Raw genomic sequence first — 6,737 nt, forward strand, 5'->3', positions numbered from 1 at the left:
TTTATGAAGAATAAACACAAATACGAATCGTGAGAAAGAGTTGTGTCGCCACCGGATGCAGGTTTCTTCCTATACTAATGTTTAGTTTACATTATGTGTTTAAATGCTGAGATAATTGACTATACGATATCTGTGATATCGATATTTTAGCCAGTTATTACTAAGACATCATACGGAATGGTCATCCGACCAAACCATCTATACTCCTGTGATGGAGATGTTAACACTGTTGTTTTTAAAGAATAAACCATTTTAAAGTTAACTTACTTGACTTTATTTGAAGATGTAACATACCAACTAATGTGTGTTAACAACAGTAGCACACTAATAAATGGTGGCAGCGGTGGGATGAGCTCTAAAACTAAAAGTATAGATTTTAAATATGGCACTATAGTTGAAAGACAAGAAGACGTTTTTATTACATCAAGTAACGTAGTTGTTGAAGTGCATATGCAAGCAACTTTTCTCCCAGAGAATGACGTCACTAGCTTAAAAAGCGCCATTTCAGGTTTTGCTGTCTCATTAAATGAATTGCATAGAAGACATTTTCCTTTTAATACAGAGAGTTCGCTTGCATCGACACTAAAAGTTGCAGAGATGCTATCTGAAGACTTGCAAAATAAGACTTACGAGACAGAATCTTTGGCTCGTGACCTTTTGATGTGGACTGTAGGACACGAAAATATTGAGAAACGTAACCCGTTTGTTTTTGCTGCACTAAACATCTTTGGTTCTATTGCAAGTTTAGGTTTAGGAATTTCCAATCGTCTTAAGATTAGTAATCAAAATAAGAAAATTGAGTTCTTGACTCATGAAGATGAATTGATTATGTCAGAACTAAGGAATCAGTTAGCTTCAATCAATCAAATTATGTGTTTAGTAAATGAACATTCAAGTAATATCAATCAGATTATGGAAGTACAGGATTTGTTGGCAACGTTAACGTATTATGATTCAAAAATAGATCACATACATAACAGAATTGCACATTTCATTGAGAAATCAAAAGATTATGTGGAAGCTATCACGTTAGCGACTAAAGGTGTACTGTCACCCCATTTGTTGCCAATAAAATACTTAAAGTTAATTGTGGAGAACGGACGGGAGAAACTAGGCTATATTCCTTTGTTAGACACACGTAGGCTAGAATTTTATTACAGCCTAATTACAGTAAGCGTTGAAAATAACAGGATTATGATTACAATTCCCTTTGATTCTTCCGATGCCTGGCAATCTTACAGGATATCACCATTTCCGACTTTCATTACGAATCACTCAAATCCAGTAATATCCAGTTTGACAGGACACGTATTGATTTCCCCAGACAAGGAAACATATACGGTCATTAAAGACTTAAATCAATTAACTCACTGTTCAGACGCAATGGATAGAAAAATATGTACAGCTGACTCATTTGAATTCCATAAAAACTTAATGGATTCATGCGAGTTAGGTATAGTGCTAGACGGTGCTCTCTCCCATACAAATGAAAATTGTCTGGATAAGCTTTATCCCTTTGACAATAATGAGTTCAATTGCAGACTGAACAACGGCTCGTGGATACGATACGACAAGGCCGGCTTCAATGTATTATGCCCGGACGGATCCACGTCCTATTCCCAAATCTTTATTGCAGCAGATGGTTGTATTGGGACATCCCCTAATTCCATGGTGAAAGGTATCAAGACTATCATCAGAGAACGAGCCTACTTCGCAAACTTCACGTGGTCAACAACGGTTCCATCTTTACCTCTCCCATACAACAAACAGGTAGCCAAGCGGTTGATGAAATTGACCGAGATGGACCACCCGTCACCGACTTATGCAGGTCTCAACTTTTATATAATGCTGGCAGCTTTATGTGTTATGGTGATGATATTTATCGCCGTTAACATCTTTGTTTGGCGTAGGTTAAGGTACAATAGTTTGCAGCTCAAACAGAACGTTTTGCCATGTCCAGACAAAACTCCTTATTTAATTCAATTTAAAGCCGTTTGAAAGTGGCCACTTCATTCGCTCAAAGGAGTAAAATTGTCTTGGAAAAGTGTTGTGTACGAAAAGCAGTTAGTACGCTAGTAATATGTAATTGAAGAGACTATAGAACATTTGCATTTTTAAAAAACATTTAAAAAAACATTTAAAAATAAATCATTTTTTTCAGCATCTAATAAAATATATAAGCTGGAATGTTAAAAAAAAAAGCAGAATCTATGGGCATCTAATAAAATATATAAGCCCTATATATATATATATATATATATTATATATATATATATATATATATAATATATATATATATATATATATATATATATATGTACGAAACCGTGGTACGTGTACGTACCAGGAATTCGTGTTTGTGCACTAAAATTGAATCTTTACCAAGGTAACAAATATTTTTATTATATTACCGTATTATAATAATCTATATTTCTGACAAAGGTAACAATTATTCTTTAACAAAGTTACCGAATCATATGTATATCAGTATTTTTTTTTTGGTACCATATAATGATTTGCTAGCAATGTACCATATATGTGATCTGTATTTATCATGCATTTTTTCTTTGCTTTGGTAATATCTGTTAATATGCATTATTGTTATTATTTTTTTTTAATGTGCCTATTTGAACATTCATCCTCATTTGCTTATGGCTAAAGTTAAACAAATAATAATATATATATCCAGTCACACTCCTAGTAAACATATTTTGACGTGTTGTTAAATTTAAAAAAAAAAATTGAGGTAGCTGGCCGAGCTTATGTAATAATTATATATTACATGTTTAAAACACATGATGTAATAGGTCATTGTGGAAGTAGAAGCTAGTGTGAGAAGTGCTGTAGTCAGATCATAGCAGGATGCGAATACCATATCTCAGCAATGTAACATTTTTATGAAGAATAAACACAAATACGAATCGTGAGAAAGAGTTGTGTCGCCACCGGATGCAGGTGTTTTCCTATACTAATGTTTAGTTTACATTATGTGTTTAAATGCTGAGTCAACTGACTATACGATATCTGTGATATCGATATTTTAGCCAGTTATTACTAAGACATCATACGGAATGGTCATCCGACCAAACCATCTACTGTATACTCCTGTGATGGAGATGTTAACACTGTTGTTTTTAAAGAATAAACCATTTTAAAGTTAACTTACTTGACTTTATTTGAAGATGTAACATACCAACTAATGTGTGTTAACAACAGTAGCACACTAATATATATATATATATATATATATATATATATATATATATATATATATATATATAAATATATATATATATATATATATATATATATATATATATATAAATATATATATATATATATATATATATATATATATATATATATATATATATATATATATATATATGCGCAGTGGAACCTCTAAACACGAACGTATCTACATCCGAATTTTCCAACACCCGAAGTAAAATTCGAGCAATTTTTCGACTCTACACCCAAATTTTATTTCGACACACGAAGTAAGCAATTTTCGTCGTACCAGTTGTATCCGAATTTTTCGACACGCGAAATACAATTCGAACACGTTCCTACTCTACACCCGAATTTTTTTTCGACACCTGAAGTAAACAATACCCGTACACGTAGATGGTACTCATAGCGCCGGATGTACTTTTTATTTCCGCCGGTAGAAGGCAGCACTTCGACCTCGGAGGGACCCTCAATTAGCATCGCTTGGGTCATTCCTCTGTTCTCGTCGGCTTTGTGTGGTTGTGCCCTGTGCGGTCTGCTATTAACTGTGTTTTTATCGTGATTTTTTACTTTCATCCTTTTACGGTATTTTACGTAAATCATGGGTCCTAAAAGGCTTAGTTTCGAAAGTGATAGTGGTGGTGGAGAGAAAAGGAAGAAGGAAATGCTTTCTTTAGAAGTAAAGGAAGGAATTATTGAAAAGCATTAGTGTGGCGTCCGCATGAGTGAACTTGCAAAAGAATATGGCCGAAACATGTCGACGATCTCGACAATCTTGAAACAGAAAGAAGCCATTGAAGCAGTGAAACCTTCTAAAGGGATCACCATCATTTCAAAATGTCGTAGCCCTGCCATAGAAGAGATGGAACGACTTCTGCTAATCTGGATCAAGGACAGAGAGATTGTTGGCGACACCATAACTGAAACTATCATCTGCGAGAAGGCGCACGCTATCTTCACTGACTTGAAGGAGGTGAGCTCTGGGGGGTGATGCTGGGGAGAGTTCAACCGAACGTTCCTCAGACGATTTCAAGGCATCTCGTGGCTGGTTTGAAAAAATTAAGAAACGGTCCGGGATTCATTCAGTTGTTCGCCACGGAGAGGCTGCTAGTGCGGACACAAAGGCTGCAGCTGACTTTGTGAAGAAGTTTGAAAGGACTGTGCAGGAAGAAGGCTATGTAGAGCAGCAGGTGTTCAATTGTGATGAAACCAGGCTGGTTTGGAAGGAGATGCCCAGTCGAACCTACATCACCGCCGAAGAGAAGAAATTGCTTGGACATAAGCCAGTGAAGGATTGGTTGACTCTTGCCCTATGTGCCAACGCTAGCGGTGACTTTAAAGTCAAGTCCTTACTGGTTTACCATTTGGAGAACCCTAGGGCCTTTAAGGCACAGAATGTGGATAAGGACCAGCTTCATGTTTTCTGGCGATCCAACTCGAAGGCCTGGGTCACTAGGCAGTTCTTTGTCCAATGGGTTAATCAAGTTTTCGGTCCTTCTGTGAAGAAGCATCTTCATGAGCAGAAATTACCTTTAAAGTGCCTGCTATGCCTTGACAATGCACCCGCTCACCCCCCCCGGACTCGAAGATGATATCTTCGAAGAATTTAAGTTCATGAAGGTGCTGTATCTTCCACCGAATACCACCTCTATCCTCCAGCCCATGGACCAGCAAGTCATCTCAAACTTCAAGAAGCTCTACACCAAGCACCTATTCAAGCAGTGCTTTAATGTCACGCAAAGCACAAACTTAACTTTGCGTGAATTTTGGAAAAGCCACTTTAACATCGTGCACTGCTTGAAGATCATAGATCAGGCTTGGGTGGGATTAACTCGACGAACCCTCAATTCTGCCTTGAAGAAGCTGTGGCCTGATGCAGTTTCTTCCAGAGATTTCGAGGGTTTTGACCCCGAACCTGATCCCGTGGTGGGGTGCAGCGAAAGACGTAGAGGAAATCGTCTCCCTTGGCAAGTCCATGGGTCTGGAGGTCGATGCAGATGACATCACGGAACTCGTCGCCGAACATCACGACGAACTTACTACAAAGGAGCTCAAGGAACTCCATGCTATGTCTGAGCACATGAGTGATGATGAGGAAGGGATCGAGGAGGTAGAACATGTGTTAGGTTCGGCACAAATAAAAGAGGTGTTAGGAAAATATCAAGACGTGGTCGACTTCATCGACAAATACCATCCAAAAAAATTGCAGGTTTGTCGTGTAGTTGCGCAGTTTGATGATGTTTGCCTGACTCAATTTCTATCGATAGTTTCTTTAAAAAAACTACGAAGCGAACTCTTGATGAAGAGGAAGGAAGTGGTTCAAAGAAAATGGCAAAGAGTGAAGCGAAAGAAAGTGAAACAAAGAAAACGGCAGATTGAAGAGAAAAAAATTCAATCAATTTTAAGTGTAGAGAGTGAAAGTGATTAAAATTAATCATCAAAAAGAAAAAAAGAAAATGTAAAAATATATATATATATAAAAAAAAAGCCAAGTTAGGTTAAAGTTCACTTAGTGTAAGTTAGAATAAGTTACGGTAGTGTATGTTTATCGTAGTCACCCTCTCTACCTCCTCGCCGCCCGTCCGTCTCCTCTCTGCGTAGAAGACCGACACCTGCGATGGACTTTTTAAGGTAAAGTGACGCTAAAAACCCGTTTCTTATTTATTATTTCTTTATAATTATTCTTTTTTACATGTCTATTATCTAATTTAGTGTGCATTATTGTTATGTGTAATTATGTGCAGTAATTTATTAAGGAGTTATCATAGGTTTATGGGCTCAACCACGGATTAATCCTATTTCAGTGTATTATGGGAAAATTTGTTTCTACAACCGAACATTTTCTACACTCGAAGTCGGTTGTGGAACGGATCGAATTCATATGTAGAGGTACCACTACAGTGAGCCCTCGCTACTTCGCGGTTCGACCATCGCGGATTCACCACTTCGCGGATTTTTTTCATAACGCATGTATATACATAATTCGTGGACTTTCCGGAAATTTCGAAAATACCGCGATGTGACCGATGGTGCGAGATTGGAAAAAGTAAGGAAAATTGAATCATGATTGATTTTCAATATAAATGAAACTTTGAGGAGCAATAAAGATATCATTTGTTAGAGAGATAGTGAGAGGTAAGGAATGGGAGGTAGTGAAAAGTAGCCCACAGAGAGAGAGAGAGAGAGAGAGAGAAAGAGAGAGAAGAGAGAAATAGAGTGTGTGTATGTGTGTGTGTTGTTTTAAATGTAATAAACAAAAAAATTTTATAGGTTATAACACATTGGTGCTTATGTAATATCAACTGTATACTGTAGACGGTTTGAATAAGTTAAGAAATGGTATAAACGATACTTTGTTAGTGTATTCGTACACTCTCAAGAGCGGCAGCTAGACGTCAGCTGATCTAATCACAGCCAAAAGTAAAACAAAAAGAAGTCAACAATACTCGATTTTTAAAACACACCCGAAATTTAAAAACAAAAGTACACGCTTTCTTAATGTGCAA

Source organism: Palaemon carinicauda, chromosome 8 (assembly GCF_036898095.1).
Source record: "Palaemon carinicauda isolate YSFRI2023 chromosome 8, ASM3689809v2, whole genome shotgun sequence".
NCBI lineage: Eukaryota > Metazoa > Arthropoda > Malacostraca > Decapoda > Palaemonidae > Palaemon > Palaemon carinicauda.